The sequence below is a fragment of the Brassica napus genome, chromosome A6 (assembly GCF_020379485.1).
Source record: "Brassica napus cultivar Da-Ae chromosome A6, Da-Ae, whole genome shotgun sequence".
NCBI classification, from domain to species: Eukaryota; Viridiplantae; Streptophyta; class Magnoliopsida; order Brassicales; family Brassicaceae; genus Brassica; species Brassica napus.
Genome location: NC_063439.1, coordinates 17,799,183 through 17,814,888, shown reverse-complemented (window position 1 = coordinate 17,814,888; position 15,706 = coordinate 17,799,183). Strand labels below are relative to the sequence as shown.

Sequence of the window (15,706 nt, the reverse complement as noted above, 5' to 3'; positions counted from 1 at the left end):
ACTTTAGGGGGTGTTATTGGTTTAAGTGTTTTAATGGATTTTAAAATCCAAACTAAATCAAGTGTTATTGGTTTTATCATTTTAAAATCTAATTTCAAATCTGTTGTTATTGGTTCTATAATTTAAAAATAGATTTTAAAATCATGTGTTATTCAATATTAATGATTTTTTTAAGAATTTGATTTTAACTTAGATTTGAGTGGATTTATAAATAATTTTAAGAGTAAAACACAAAAGAGCAAATATTGAGTTAAACCTTGTTATTTTGACTGGATTTGTATTATTAGGTTTTTCCAATTCCTTGTTTTTTTTTCGTGTGTATACGTAGTTGATAAGAACCTTAATATTACGTCTTTTGTTCATTTTCAAAACATGCATTAGGTACATTTTTTTTTTCAACAAAAGAAAACGAAATTGGTGTTATTACTTATCTTGTTGCTACAAAAGTGATGATGAATTGTTTCTCGAGTTGTTTTCTCTTGTGAAGAGAGAATTTATTGACACTTCTTAAACTTTCAAATTGATAGGTACAAACAAAACGTGTCTCGCATACGAACAACTGAATTAGTTATCATTACTGTGATTCAAATAACATAAGCAATGTGTTTGTGCGTGTTTTGATAGGTTCTTAAGCTTTTTTATCAAATGTATACATTATCAAACATGAATATATAATTTTTTTAGACATTAAGAAACTTTAGAAGAAGAAAATATATATATATATATATATCAAATGATGAACTAGATGCATAATTACTCAATGAGAACTTTACAAATCCATTTCATTGATTTATAATAATCCACTTATTTTGATTTTGAAATCTATATAGTTAATTTTGAAATCTGTTTGTCTGATTTTAGAATCAATGGATTAGTCAATGATTTCTAAATCCAAAAAGAATTTCTAAATCCACTAAACTACTAGAACCAATAACCCCCACTTAGAAATCTGTCATTTAATATATAAATTTAATCAATTACACAGTAATTTACATAATTTAATTGGCTACACAATATCCAATAAATATAAATTTACATTGAAATCTAAAAACAATTTATATAGTGAAACAAAAAATACTTTTAAACCATCTATATATATATAAAATTGTCTGCTTCTCTCCTATGATGCCACATAGGATCCAGGTCAGAAAGTCGACATACCTCAGACTGCCACGTGTCACAGAAAACTGAAAACTCATCGTTTCATTTAAACTGCAGTTTGTTGGGCTTATCTAACATGATTGGACTGATATGTTTTTCTGTGAGCCCAAAAAAGAGAGACGAGTCTTCAACAAAGTCGGCACCAAAATTTAGGGTTTATGTCCTTCTTTGATCTCTGACACCAGAAATGTTCTTCTTCGTTCTTTGATACCAACAATGGAGTTTCTAGGTGTTCGATCGACGTGAAGAATCGCTGTGTGAATCTTCAATCTTGATGTTTTGTCTTCTGTTCAAATCAAAACCAAAACGTTATGTTATTGATTCATCGCCTTAATCATACTTCTTAATTATATCAACCCACGTCAAGCACGATCTGACATTGAATGAAGCTTATCCATTTGCAAGGCGGTGTCTCTACACCTATAAAATGGTAAGTCCTCTTCCCTTGATCATCATCCTCTCAAAGTTGTGGATGTCATAAAGATTATTTCCATAGAAATGGCTAACTCCTCTTTCGATGGTTTCTGGGTTTAGATCCTTGGTTAATGGTTTGATTATTTGACTGAAGTTGATTCAAAGTTACGTTCTTATTAGAAGATTAAAGTTTGTTGGTTTATTAATTTACTTAATGTGAAATCTAAAAGCTTTATCTGTATATGGAGAGGAGCTTATATAATTTTGTTTCTCAGCTACGTTACGAATGTGTTTTAGGCAAAACGAAATTGAGAAGGTATATTCATGTGTTGTAGACAATTGAAGAATAAAGATGAGGATAGAGTAATTGAGAACAATGAAGGTCTGCCTCAGCCTTTTTTGGGAAGCTGCAATGATCGTGCACGGCAGTTCCAGGCTTTTTCTTCAGGTCTTTCTCCATGTTTAAAGGTTTTATCTCTCTCACACTTCTCTTTTTAACATTCAGATTATTTATTTTTTTTCTTTGTACATGTGTTTCAGCCACCGTGAAAGCAATGAATCACTCGCTCACCAACCAACAACACAAACACAAAATCGGTAATGTGATTCATCTGGTCTTGCAACGATACCGTAAGTGGCACCAAAACTGAAACGTCTTCGGTTGATGAGCCTACAAGAAGTAGTGGCTCATCAAGGGAAGAAGAAGACGATGCAAATCATTCGGATGAGGTCTGAGTAAGTAAACTAAGCGTCACCGAAACAGAACGAGATTTGCCTATTCTACCATAAATATCTGATGACTGAAGAAATAACTAACGTAAGTGATCATATACTCTCTCTTTTTCTATGCACTTTTAGCTATGAATCTGTTGCTAAAGGAGCTCCATAAGCATGAACTATGTAATTACTCGCTTAGCTTTATTAGAAAATCGAGTTTGGATACATCTGTAACTGTCTATCTAATTTAGTCTTTAGAAATAATGATTCAGTTAATTAATTTTTCCTATGTTGCCAGCTCAGTTAAAATTCTTTAATTGATTGTTTTTGTTTTTGGTATTCTTTATATTTTTTGTGGACGTTAGGAATCTAGATCACCATGATTCTTTGCTTTGATTAAGTCTATTATGACTTATTGTGTGTATTTATAATATTTTAGTCAGTTCCATTATATTTAAAATACTTTTGACGTAATTTTTCAGGTATCAGTTTATAAGATTACATTCTAAGATATATTTGAAAATTGAGGGATGGTGTGTCTGTAGTTTCCTTACAACCATGGTACCCGTGGCGTTCTGGTTCTAATTCCAGTTCATGTGAACTTAGCGGAGGAGAAGCTGATGCTCTGCGACAGTGACACACGGCAGGAGAGTTAAGGAGGGGTTTGTTCAACTCGCTCCTTTGAGTTGGCTCGGTGATCGAGGCAGTCGCACCAGAGACATTTGAGGTTATGTCTGTCATCCACATCCTCTTCCCAACTCATATCTTCGTTGCCGATTGCACAAATCCATAATTCTTTGACATGGAACATTGTTGCTCAGTGGCCACAAAGTAAGCATATATATTATAAACTCATACGTACTGGTGTTATCTATAGTTTTCATACGAAAATTATTTGATCACACTTTTTTGTGTAAGCAAAAGCCCTGGCAAGGGGAATAATCCTCATTACAAACAAAGCTCAATTGTATTTTCCTTTTTTTCATACATGTTCAAACATTCTCTTTATACATACAACTCTATGTCTAAATGTAGAAGATTCCGAGAGAGCAGAGGAACATGGGATCTGAGGGTCAATAGCTGTAGATATGCCAGCGATAGCCACAGAGTACAGCCATGTGATGAACTGGCCAAGCTACAGGGCGTCTGCAGATTTATTTGAAGAAAAAGAGAAACAGACAGATTATGTGGATACGGAGGTGGGGGTGGATGTAAGTCTCACGTGACCGTGTGGAATGATACAAACCAGGATGAAGATAAAGAAAGTGTGGAAAAAGGCAGAGAAAGTTAGAAATGGAAATAAAACTATGGAGGAGTTGAAAATTAGGATAATGTAAGTAACTGAGTACTGAAAACAACATCAACGAAGACAAAGATACATATTCCCCTTTGTTTGCTTCATATGCAGAGAGCCTTTTGTGAATACAGTTGTCACCAAATGCAAGCAATTCTATGTGAGAATTGTGCTTTGCCTTTATGGTTTAGCTAAGAGGGCCTTCTGCTCAACCTTTCGTCACTTTTTCATATATGTGTTTGAAAATATAAAACCCGGTCACAATATTTTTCCCATATATCAATGAAAATTAAAAACATTGAATCTAATATACTTTCCTCTTTTAATCACTAAATGCAAATTAATTGAAATTAACCTATTGATTCAAGACGACGATCAAATTTAATAAAACACACACAAAACAAATATAAAATAAAATATGCAACATAAGAACAATATAAAAAAAATAGATTTTAAAAATTTTGTCATGAATTTCCAAAACAAATCTTGAACATAAATCTAATAGTGATATGTATATATATATATATATATATATAATTTCACTTACTGAATCATAATATAAAACAATTTAACAAAAAACATCAATGAAATATACTAAAAGTTTTACAGTCCAAAAATAAAAAATAAAACATAGCTCCACTAAAACAATCTACACAATCTCAGTTCAAAAAAAAAACAATCTACACAATCATATTAAAAAATAATTTAGTGCACCAGAACTAAAAAAAAAGCAATAACAAAATTAATGATTTATGCATAATATATAACCAAAACTTTCAAAACAAAATAAATATAAAAGATATATTTTATATATAATATTATAGTTTTATATATCACACGTAAATCAGATCCCGCCCGTAGGGCGGGCCGGCCCTAGTTATATTATAAAACAAAGAGAATATTCAAATTATATTGAACATTAGAATAGTAAAAATCAGAAAAGCTGAAATCTCAACGTCGATCATTTACGTTGGCTATGTTATTAACTTTGAAGATAACATGAATGATCAAGAACAAAAAGATCAATTTTAGCTTCAGTCTTTTTTTTAATCATTTTACCAAAAAAAAAATAACAGGAAGATGACTAATAAAAAAAGATACAAACAGAGTACTGTAAAAAGGTGTTGATCACAATAGCAAACATTATAGTCTCAAAAATAGTCAACTTTATATTAAATATTAGTCAAAAATAATAAAATATATAATATTAATAAATTTCATTTTAAATATAATTTAACTTTTAAAAAATTTATCATTGCACATGGTGCAGAAAAACACCTAGTATTATTTGAATTTCAAAAACTATCTGATGCACTAACTTTTTGTGACAAATCAAATTTAAGGAACTGGGCAAGAGATTGAGAAGAGGGATGTGAAGAGGTACAAAGAGTCTTCACTTGATGAGTTATAATGGAGCATTGAAGTGCCATTGTTGTAGTCGTAGGAATTACACCGGTGAAGTTGGGTAGACAAACAGATTTGGAGTCGCTGGAAACGTCTGAGGCAAGTAGGCTAAAGAAAAGGAAGCTATAAGTTATACAATGGGCTGGCTATTTTGATGGGTTTGGATGGTTCGAGACCCATCATCTAAACATTTGCGATGACGTGATAGTTTAATTGGTAGAGAATATTTTATTTTATGTGGCACTTCTAAGAAGCCTCAAAATTAATAGTTTTTCTATAGTAGGATAAAGTTATGTTTTTGGTTCAGTTATATCATTTTGTCCCCATTAATCTACTCCTATTCATGACAAAAGAATTTACTCTTATTCAACTAATCCCTACGACTAACATCACCACTATTATATGAGATAACATAATTAGCTTGATATTACATCACACCTAGTGACTTCACGTGTACAACATTTAACTCATATTAAATACATTTTATCTCATAACTCTCAGTGTAGTGTAGTTATATCCCTTGCCTTTGCATAAACATATTGCACCGATCTTTGATCGAATTGTGCTAAACCTCACTTACTCTCTTGTATGAATCACTAGTGTGTATGAACAAGTAAAAACACAAAGAAATTGTTATACTCACCGCACTGTTCGATGTGAAAAGCTGCTATATTCACCAGAGCTAGGATGGACCCATACTCCGTCGTTTTAATAATCATGTACACGCACGTGCTGTGCACATGTGTTCCCGGTTCAGTTAACAATCACCTAAACCAGCCTCTACTTCTTGGATTTATTGTACCATCGTATAATCTTGATTAAGAACATAATCCTTCAATTCTCAACTTTGTTCTTCATCAGCTTTTGACTTTAATTCCTTCAAACTTGAAACACCCGAGTAACGCTCACTCTGCTTCACAATCCCTTGAGAATACTCCCCAAGCTTCATATCTCATGAAAAACTCCTCAGCTTTATATCCTTCAAGGAAAACCCTCTCTGCTTCTTCTCTTAAAGCCTATACACGACTCAGTTTCTTTCTAAGCAAATTTAAGGTTTTCTTAAACTTGCCAATTGGTAAGACCGTAGTGAATATATCTGCTGAATTATAAGGAGTCCAATCTTCACTACATTCACCCAACCTTCAGTTATCAAATCTGTTAGGAAATGATAATTGACCTGAACATGTTTTGTTCTCCCGTGAAACACCACATTCTTTGCTAAAGCAATGGCGCCATGTGAGTCACAATACACACTAACTGCTCCTTGATCAAAACCCAACTCATTCATCAAGCCTCTTAACCATACTGCCTCCTTAGCTGCCTCTGACAAAGCAATATACTCTAACTATGTTGAAGATAATGGTACTACATCATGCAGGCTTGATCTCCAGCTAACAAAATTCCTTCCAAGCATGAAAACCATACATGTGGTAGACCGTCTCTTATCCACGTCCCATCATATTTTTAAGAGTAACTAAATGATGTTAATTACTGTTTTCTATATTTTATTTAGTTTTATTTGATGTATATTTATTTGATTATGTATGTTTTTTATTCTATTATTGTTTTATCGTCTCGAAAAACCTTTTTTATTGTTAACTAAAATGTTTTGGTTTGAAATATATTTTTGTATTAGTATAGCTTGTATTATTACTTTTTTACTATATTTCCGTGAAGAGAAAAAGTCGACGAAACGTTTGTAGGTTAATAAATCTTAACATGAAATGCTATAAAAAAAATTAGATAACTGTTTGCAGAAATATATCATGTTATATATTTCGTAACTTAGTTGTTTATTTAAATTTGTAACTATTTATGTGTTAGGGAAATTTTATCACAAATACTTTTTTGCCGGCATAACTTAAGGTTTTTAGTCAACAAATTTATTTTATTTCGTAGTCTTTTGATTATTTTCTATATTGTATAATTTAAACTTCAGTGATATATACGTATGTGCTGTGTGGTCGTCATATGTATTACAAAGATGATTTAGGTACCTGTTGTTGAGTAACTTTTCTGGTTCTTTGTATTCATATTTCATGCTATGCAATGTATATCTAAAATAAATCAAACATTTTTTTTTGGATCAGACATGCTCAAACTTTAGCATCTATGTTTTTGGATTACACACGGCTCAATATGGTTCTTGTATTAAGCAATAATTCTTGCAATCAAGTTTGAAACTTCTTGTAACTCTTCAACACAACTTATTTTTAAAACTAATGTTAGAATCCTCCCCGCTACATACTAATTGTTGCAAAACAAAATAAAAAACAAACCAAAAAATTGCAGCTCTTTTTTGAACACAAATAGCAGCTCTTATAAACTCAGCATGTCCTATAGAATATAGAGCTCTCCCGTGACAGTTTGCACTTCAGAAATAGCCTCTGCCATCTCATGCTCGGATGCTCCTTCTCGCACCGTCGTATGCACCATGTTGCTCTCTTTGTTGCTTAGATGTTCGAGGTAACATGAAGACTACACCCAGTGGCGGATGTAGAACTACTATTAATCGGGGGCACAAAATTCTAATCAACTCATTTAAAAAAAAAATGTTTCATTACTAAAAAAATTCCTTACACAATTATCTTAGGAAATTTCATATTTTGGATATCCATTTATTACTTTTCTATTTCCAGGATTACTAGATAAATTCTTTAAATCATTTCTAGAGTTTTTTTTTTTAGATGACAAATCATCTTTAGAGTTTTCAGACGTAAATGCAACAAAAAAAATTTAGGCTTGAAATATTTTCTATTAAAATTTTCTATGAAAAAAATTTTAGTACATTACTATAGTTTCTACGTTCTCATAATTTCTTATTACTTAAATCACATAAATCAAAATTTCATTTAGTTTTACGGTTAAACTTTTACCTTTTAGTTTCTCTCTTGAACTCGTCAATCTTTTTATCTGCGGTGTTTAAATTTTTGGGCCTAGGGAGAAGACATAGAAAAACGTGGGTGTAGTTAGTTCTGGGTGTAGTGTAATTAGGTAGATTTCAACTTCATTATTATTTCCTTTAGCTTTTGATCGAACTTTTTAAAACTGAACTTATATTTATTTTGGGCTACAATAGATTTATGTCATATAATAATGTGTTATAGATTGTTTAAGCTGAAAATATAAAGCTTTGTTTCTTGACCAATTATTACATAACTATATTTAATTAATATACATATAATTTTTTTTAAGTAGTGGGGGGCACGTGCCCCCGTAGTCACCTATGTACATCCGCCCCTGACTACACCTGCAAACAGAGTTCAAGGTTTATGCTACATAAATCAATCCGGTACAGTTCTTCATGTCTTCTCTTGTGAGGTCAGTGCCAATGCTTCATAGAAAATGAATCAATTATCAGTAACTTCTTCTTCCATTCTTCTTCAGAGTCAATGTTTTTTTTATTTAATTATTATTCTGCTCACTGTCTGGGAGAGTTCCTCTATTTGACATCTCCCCTTGTGAGGCTTGCACTAATGTTCACAAGAGATCTTTATGTCTATAAACTGAGCTACCAAAAGTTTCTCAGCAAGATAAGCAACTAAATTAGCAAATCTGTTTTGCTGTGACGAATTCTAATCCAATATCAATATAGACAAATTATAAGAAATTAAATCAAGAGAACCAGTAATTGCAGATTAAAATCCATATGAGTTATAAGGAACCGTTACCTTTTGGTTTATGCATATCACCGAACCAATTGAGACACAAATTATGTCATGTTCTTTTCACCACCAAACCTCCGTCGCCCATCTCGACGCGGTCCATCTGCGGCGGTGGTTTGAGGCGAGAGGAAAAGCTACTATTGGAGCTCGTAAGCTCTTGATAAAGGTTCCTGATTGTGGGAGGAATGGTATACATCACATAAATGCGCTCGGATTAAGGTAGAATATAAATGAAAAAAGAAGACGTTACAGAAAGTTGATCGGCAGCGGCTTCTTCCGAAACAACCAGTTACTTGTTAATCTTTTACCAACCGCTTGTGTTACACAACGATCACAGTGTGTTACACACGAGTTCGAGAGAAAGAATAAGATAGACGTTTCAGGCTTATAAACTTTTCTGAAAATACTTTTGTATTATTGAGATTCGGTAATATGTTTACAACAGATGATTGATCTTTATATAGAGATCGAATCAATACAAGTATAAGAGACACAACTCTTTATACTAAAGGACACAACATGAAGAGTTACAACTCTTTGTGTAATAACATAAATAACTAACTTATGTAAATGTATCAAGGAGAGATTAGATTATAGTTTAACACTCCTCCTTAATCATATCTCGACTTGACTCCAAGCTGCTTCCTTAGATATTCAAATCTTGAACCGCCCAATGCCTTTGTGAGAATGTCTGCGAGTTGATCATCCCCTTTGCAATACTTCAGTTCAATGATTCCCTTTTGCTCAGCTTCCCTCACGAAATGGTACTTGATCTCTATGTGCTTCGTCCTTCTGTGTTGCACCGGATTCTTCCCAATTGCTATTGCTGATTTGTTGTCACATAAGATCGGAATGCCTCCTTCAAACTTCTGACCAAAGTCTTCAAATAGTCTTTGTAACCACACTGCTTGATTTGCTGCTGCACACACGGCTATGTACTCTGCCTCAGCCGTTGATTGCGCCACTGTTTGTTGCTTGCTTGACTGCCAACAAAACATGGCTGATCCAAGAGTAAACACATAACCTGAAGTGCTTTTCTTGTCTTCCTTAGAACCACCCCAATCGCTGTCCGTGTAGCCTAGAAGTCTTGGTTCTTTCACGCTTGTGAAGTACACTCCAAAGTTTGATGTTCCTTTGACATATCTTAACACCCTCTTGGCTTCTTGGTAGTGCTTCATGCGAGGTGATGACATGTATCTTGAGAGATAAGCACTTGCATACATCACATCAGGTCTTGATGCACACAAGTACAAAAGCCCTCCAATGATGCTTCTATACTTAGTCGGATCTCCATACTCCTTGTCATCCTCAACTCCTTTTCCTTGTGGTGTAAGTGGGTTGCTTACACTCTTGCTGTCTCGCATCCCAAACTTGTCTACAAGTTTGTTTGCATACTTTTCTTGTGAAAGAAATATGCCTCCATCGTCTTGAATTACTTCCATTCCAAGAAAGTAGTTCAACAATCCAAGATCCACCATCTCGAATTCTTTCTTCATGTTCTCTTTGAATGTGTTGATGCTCTGAATGTTGTATCATCCACATATAGACTCACGATCAACACATCTCCTCCTTGCTTCATGATGTATAAGGCCGCATCATTCATACTCCTCTCAAAACCGTTTTGAAGAAAGTATGAATCTATCCTTCCATACCATGCCCTTGGAGCTTGCTTTAAACCATATAAAGCTTTGTGTAGCCTTAACACCTTGTGTTCCTTCCCGTGTGTCACATACCCAGGCGGTTGTGTGACATACACTTCTTCCTTGAGGTCGCCATTGAGAAAGGCTGACTTCACATCCATCTGATACAATCGCCACTTCATCTGAGCCGCATAGGCAAGTATGGCTCGTATTGTATCATGTCTTGAGACAGGAGCAAACGTCTCAAGGTAGTCAACACCATACTCTTGAGAGAACCCTCTTGCAACTAGCCGCACCTTGTGCTTGATGTGATTGCCGTTTGCATCGGTCTTGATCTTGTAGATCCACTTCACACTTATCACATTCTTCTTCTTTGGCTTGTCCACTAGTTCCCACGTCTTGTTCTTCTCAATCATGGCTATTTCCTCATTCATTGCTTCTCTCCATTCTTTGGTACCACACGCTTCATCATAAGTGTATGGTTCTTCATTTGCATGAAGACAAGCTTCTATAGCTTGAGCCGCTTCATCAAGCTCTACTCTCGGTGCCCTTTCCATGATATCAACCATGGACTTGAACTTCCTTGGTGCCTCAGAAGTTTCTTCATCTCCACTACTAGTATCATGATCATCATTTTGAAAAGAAATAGGACTTAAAGTACCTCCAAATTGTTCCTCAGGACTGGATGCACCTTCGGTTTGTTCCTCAGGACTGGATGCACTTTCGGTTTGTTCCTCAGGCGAGTGAGAGTCTTCCATAGACAACTCCAATGTCTTCCTCACTTCTTCTTGCCTTTTCCAATCCCACTTCTTTCCTTCTTCAAACTCGACATCTCTTGATACTTCAATCTTCTCATTCTCCAAAATGAGAACTCTATAGCCTTTGGATTTGTTGCTATATCCAACAAAGACTCCACGCTTTGCCTTGACGTCTAGCTTCCTCCTCTTTTGATTTGGGATATGTATGTAGCATATGCTACCAAACATTCTCATGTGTGACACATCTGGCTTGTGTCCACACCACTTCTCTATAGGAGTGACATCTTCTTCTATTGCCTTTGATGGCAGACGGTTTTGAAGATATGAGGCAGTGTATACCGCTTCTGCCCATAACTTGAGCGGTAAGTCTTGCTCTGCCAACATCGATCTAGCCATCTCCACCAAGGTCCTATTCATGCGCTCTGCTGCACCATTTTGTTGTGGTGAATAAGGCAAGGTGACTTGCTTATTGATTCCTTCTTCTTCACAGAACCGGTTGAATTCTCGTGAAGTGAACTCACCACCTCCATCTGATCTCAGTGTCTTGATGGTACAATCCGATTGCTTCTCCACCATTGCTTTGAACTTCTTGAACAGTGAGAATGTCTCTGACTTTTGCTTCATGAAGTATACCCAACACATGTGAGTATGATCATCCAAGAATAGCAAAAAGTATCGGCTTCCATCAACAGACTGGTGCTGCATCGGCCCACATACATCCGTATGTACAATCTCAAGCTTCTCTCTTGTCTTAGTTTGAGATTCCTTTGGGAAGCTTTTGCGTGATTGCTTTCCAAGTCTACACGCCTCACATGCTTCCTTCTTGACTTTAAACTTTGGTAATCCTTTTACCAAGTCTTTGTCTTGCATTTGTTGCAACCTTTTGTCGCCTACATGACCAAGTCTCTTGTGCCATGTCTCCATCTTTCCTTGCTCACTAGCGCTCATGGCTTCTTCTACCTGAGCCGAACTCATCCTGATTCGATAGCTTTTGTGAGTCATTGGGATATCCATTATCCTCCTTCCTTTTGCATCATCTATGATGCATCTCTTCTCTTGGAAACTCACCCGGTATCCGCTTGAAACAATTTGTGGAACACTCAACAAATTTTTCGCCAAACCCGGAACCAAGAACACATTTCTGATGGTCTTCTTGCCACCTTTAGTCATGACGGTAATGTCTCCTTTACCGGCTGTCATGACTGTGCTTCCATTTCCAATATTTATTGGAACCTTGATACTCCTATCAAGCTTTGAGAAGTAACTCTCCTCCTTTGTCATATGATTAGTTGCTCCACTGTCTACTAACCAGACATCTTCCATCACTGTTGTTGCTGCTTCGCTCGCACTGAACAACATGTGATCTTCATTTGAATCTTCTTCGAGACTTACATGTGCCTTCTCTTTCTTCTTTGAGTAGCACTGATTTGCAAAGTGGCCTAACTTGCCACAATTGTAACACTCCTTGTTACTTCTGTGATCCTTCTTTGGATCATCCTTCTTCTGTTTTCTCCAATACTCGCTCTCATTGTGGTTGTTTCTCTTGCAGAAACCGCACCACTTCTTGCCTCCTTGGCGCTTTGAGTTGTCTTGTGTAACACCAGAATTTTTGTGTTTAACACGAGCATCGAATGCTCCTTCACTGGTGTTTTCTTCTCTTGCAGCCAGCCTTGCTTCATGAGCCTTCAAGATCCCGATCAACTCTGTCATCTTTGTTGAAGTCAAATCGCTTGTTTGCTCCAACACACTGACTATGCTATCGAACTTGGCTGGGAGAGAGATGAGTATCTTTTGTATGAGTTGAACATCCGACTTCTGTTCACCATGATAAGTTAATTGATTTGCCAATTCAACTATCTTATCTGTGAAGATCTTAATGTCTTCATTCTCATACATCTTCAGATTCTCATACTCTCTTCGCAGCGTTTGAAGTTTAATCAAACGAACTTGAGGAGAGCCTTCATACTCTTCCTTCAATGCATCCCACGCCTCTTTGGATGTTGATGCTGCTGCAATTCGTGAGAAGATTTGATCCGATACAACAGTTTGCAAGATTTGCAAAGCCAATGTATCGTTCATCATCGCTTCTTCTCTAAGCGATCTTGCCCTTGCTGTTTCAGGGGTTTCATCCACTTGTGCTGGTAGGGCTGCTACGCCTTCTTCAACCACAGACCATAACTTCCTGGTCTTGAGAATGGTTGTCATCTTAATGCTCCAGAAGTCGTACTTCTCTCCATCAAATATGGGGATTACTTGATTCTTCATCGTTTCGAGTGATTCCAAAATCGTATGACAAAATCCTCTAGCCTCCTTTTCTCCACGCCAAGTGTTTCTCTTACTAGTGCTTTTTTCTTTGTCCTCTCAAACGTAAAGCTCTGATACCATGTTAATCTTTTACCAACCGCTTGTGTTACACAACGATCACAGTGTGTTACACACGAGTTCGAGAGAAAGAATAAGATTTTCAGGCTTATAAACTTTTCTGAAAATACTTTTGTATTATTGAGATTCGGTAATATGTTTACAACAGATGATTGATCTTTATATAGAGATCGAATCAATACAAGTATAAGAGACACAACTCTTTATACTAAAGGACACAACATGAAGAGTTACAACTCTTTGTGTAATAACATAAATAACTAACTTATGTAAATGTATCAAGGATAGATTAGATTATAGTTTAACATTACTGAGGTCTGCATCTCGAAGTTCCTAAAAGGTTGAAAGTTGAAACGATACACATAACTGGAAAACAGGCTCATGGATTCCAGCAGGTTTGTTCAACGAAGAAAGAAAGTGAGTTGTATTAATCTAAAGGAGGACATGTGTTTTTTTTTTACCATCTTTACCAATTGAGAACAATCAGTCGCAAAAACTACATCTAAAAATTGCAGGGTCTACATGCACTTCATTACCCAAATTAGTGCTTCACATTCAGCACGGAGAGATGTCTTTTTTACTTTATTATATAAGATTGTATAATCCTTAAGATTACATATCTTTATTTTATGCTTATGTCACAGCTAATAAATAGTCATAAAATAATTTTAAGATGATATTCATATTATTTTAAGAAATTTAGATATATTTGAAATATATGTATTGTTGAAATCTAACTTTTGAGAATATACATGTTCTTATTAGTTAATTAATATTTATGAAAAAAATTTACAATCAAATCTATATAATTACAAAAATCAACAATTTTCAGAATACAAAGGTATGTTTAACTTATTTAGTTAATATTTATCTAAAACCTATTTATATTTATAGATCTACTAAAATATTGAACCAAAATATTGGAGACCTATACGTTTTTGGGAATGTGCAATTTTCAATATATATTTATATTATTCATAGTATTAAGATTTCAAATTGAAATATCTTTAACAACAATTATAAAAATTTTAATCAATAAAAATGATAAGATACAATATATTTTCATCCTTTCAACTACATGATAAATGATACTATTAATTTAATATCATTTACAAATTGTTAATAAGATACTAATGTCAATCGGTAACAATATTTTGTTGTAGTTTTACCTGTATTTAACCCATAATTTTTCGTACAGTTGGTTAAGAATATCTCCGAGACACAAAAACTTATCACACTAACAAAAAACTCGAAATCAATCATAAGAAAGAGATTATATACACAAGTTAAAAACACATAAAATTATGGTTTACAACATGTTTGATACTTGTTGTATTGCAACTGATATACTATTTACATGGATCTACCTTTGAAAAGTCTCATTCATAGCAAGTATGGACTGGCATTATTGCATAAACATCGATTCGAGGTTTGTTCAACGAAGAAAAAAAGTGAGTTGTATTAATTTAAAGGAGACATGTGTCTTTTTTACTTTATTTTATTTTTTGACAACAACATTTAGAAACTACTAAGCTGATCCAACCGATTCAGCAAGCCAAACCAGTGGGATAGAATCAACATAAAGCATAGCTGAAGGAGAACTCCTCGCACCACATGCAAGTTTGTCCGCCAAGGTGTTTTGTGCTCTTGGGATATGTCTGATCTATAAGTTAGGGAAGAAAGTCTTACTGCGGCTGAATTATTCCATGTGTGTAGAGAAAGCTGGCCATTCTTCAGGTGACGACACCATCTTTACCAATTGAGAATAATCCGTCGCAAAAAACTACATCTGAAAATTGCAGGTTCTTCATGCACTTTCCATTGCCCAAATTAATGCGTCACATTCAGCATGCAGGGGTGTCTTTTTTTACTTTATTATATAAGATTGTATAATCCTTAAAATTACATATCTTTATTTTATGCTTATGTCACAGCTAATAAATAGTCATAAAATAATTTTAAGATGATACTCATATTATTTTAAGAAATCTAGATATATTTGAAATATATGTATTGTTGAAATCTAACTTTTGAGAATATACATGTTCTTATTAGTTAATTAATATTTATGAAAAAGAATTACAATCAAATCTATATAATTTCAAAAATCAACAATTTTCAGAATACAAAGGTATGTTTAACTTATTTAGTTAATATTTATCTAAAACCTATTTATATTTATAGATCTACTAAAATATTGAACCAAAATATTGGAGACCTATACGTTTTCGGGAATGTGCACTTTTTAATATATATTTATATTATTCATAG

General features: G+C 34.4%; 1 long non-coding RNA gene across 8 annotated transcripts; it reads left to right on the top strand.

The window, feature by feature from the left end:
- Positions 1–1,229: 1,229 nt before the first annotated feature.
- Positions 1,230–3,894, top strand: LOC106347796. 8 transcript variants are annotated; one of them, XR_007340128.1, is made up of 5 exons: positions 1,240–1,591; positions 1,911–2,043; positions 2,116–2,392; positions 2,775–3,123; positions 3,211–3,894. It is a non-coding gene; the product is annotated as an uncharacterized LOC106347796 (long non-coding RNA). The 8 variants fall into 8 exon arrangements; XR_001270834.3 differs by having other exon boundaries at positions 1,242–1,591; positions 1,873–2,043; positions 3,328–3,894; XR_001270833.3 differs by having other exon boundaries at positions 1,243–1,591; positions 1,911–2,023; positions 3,328–3,894.
- Positions 3,895–15,706: the final 11,812 nt, after the last annotated feature.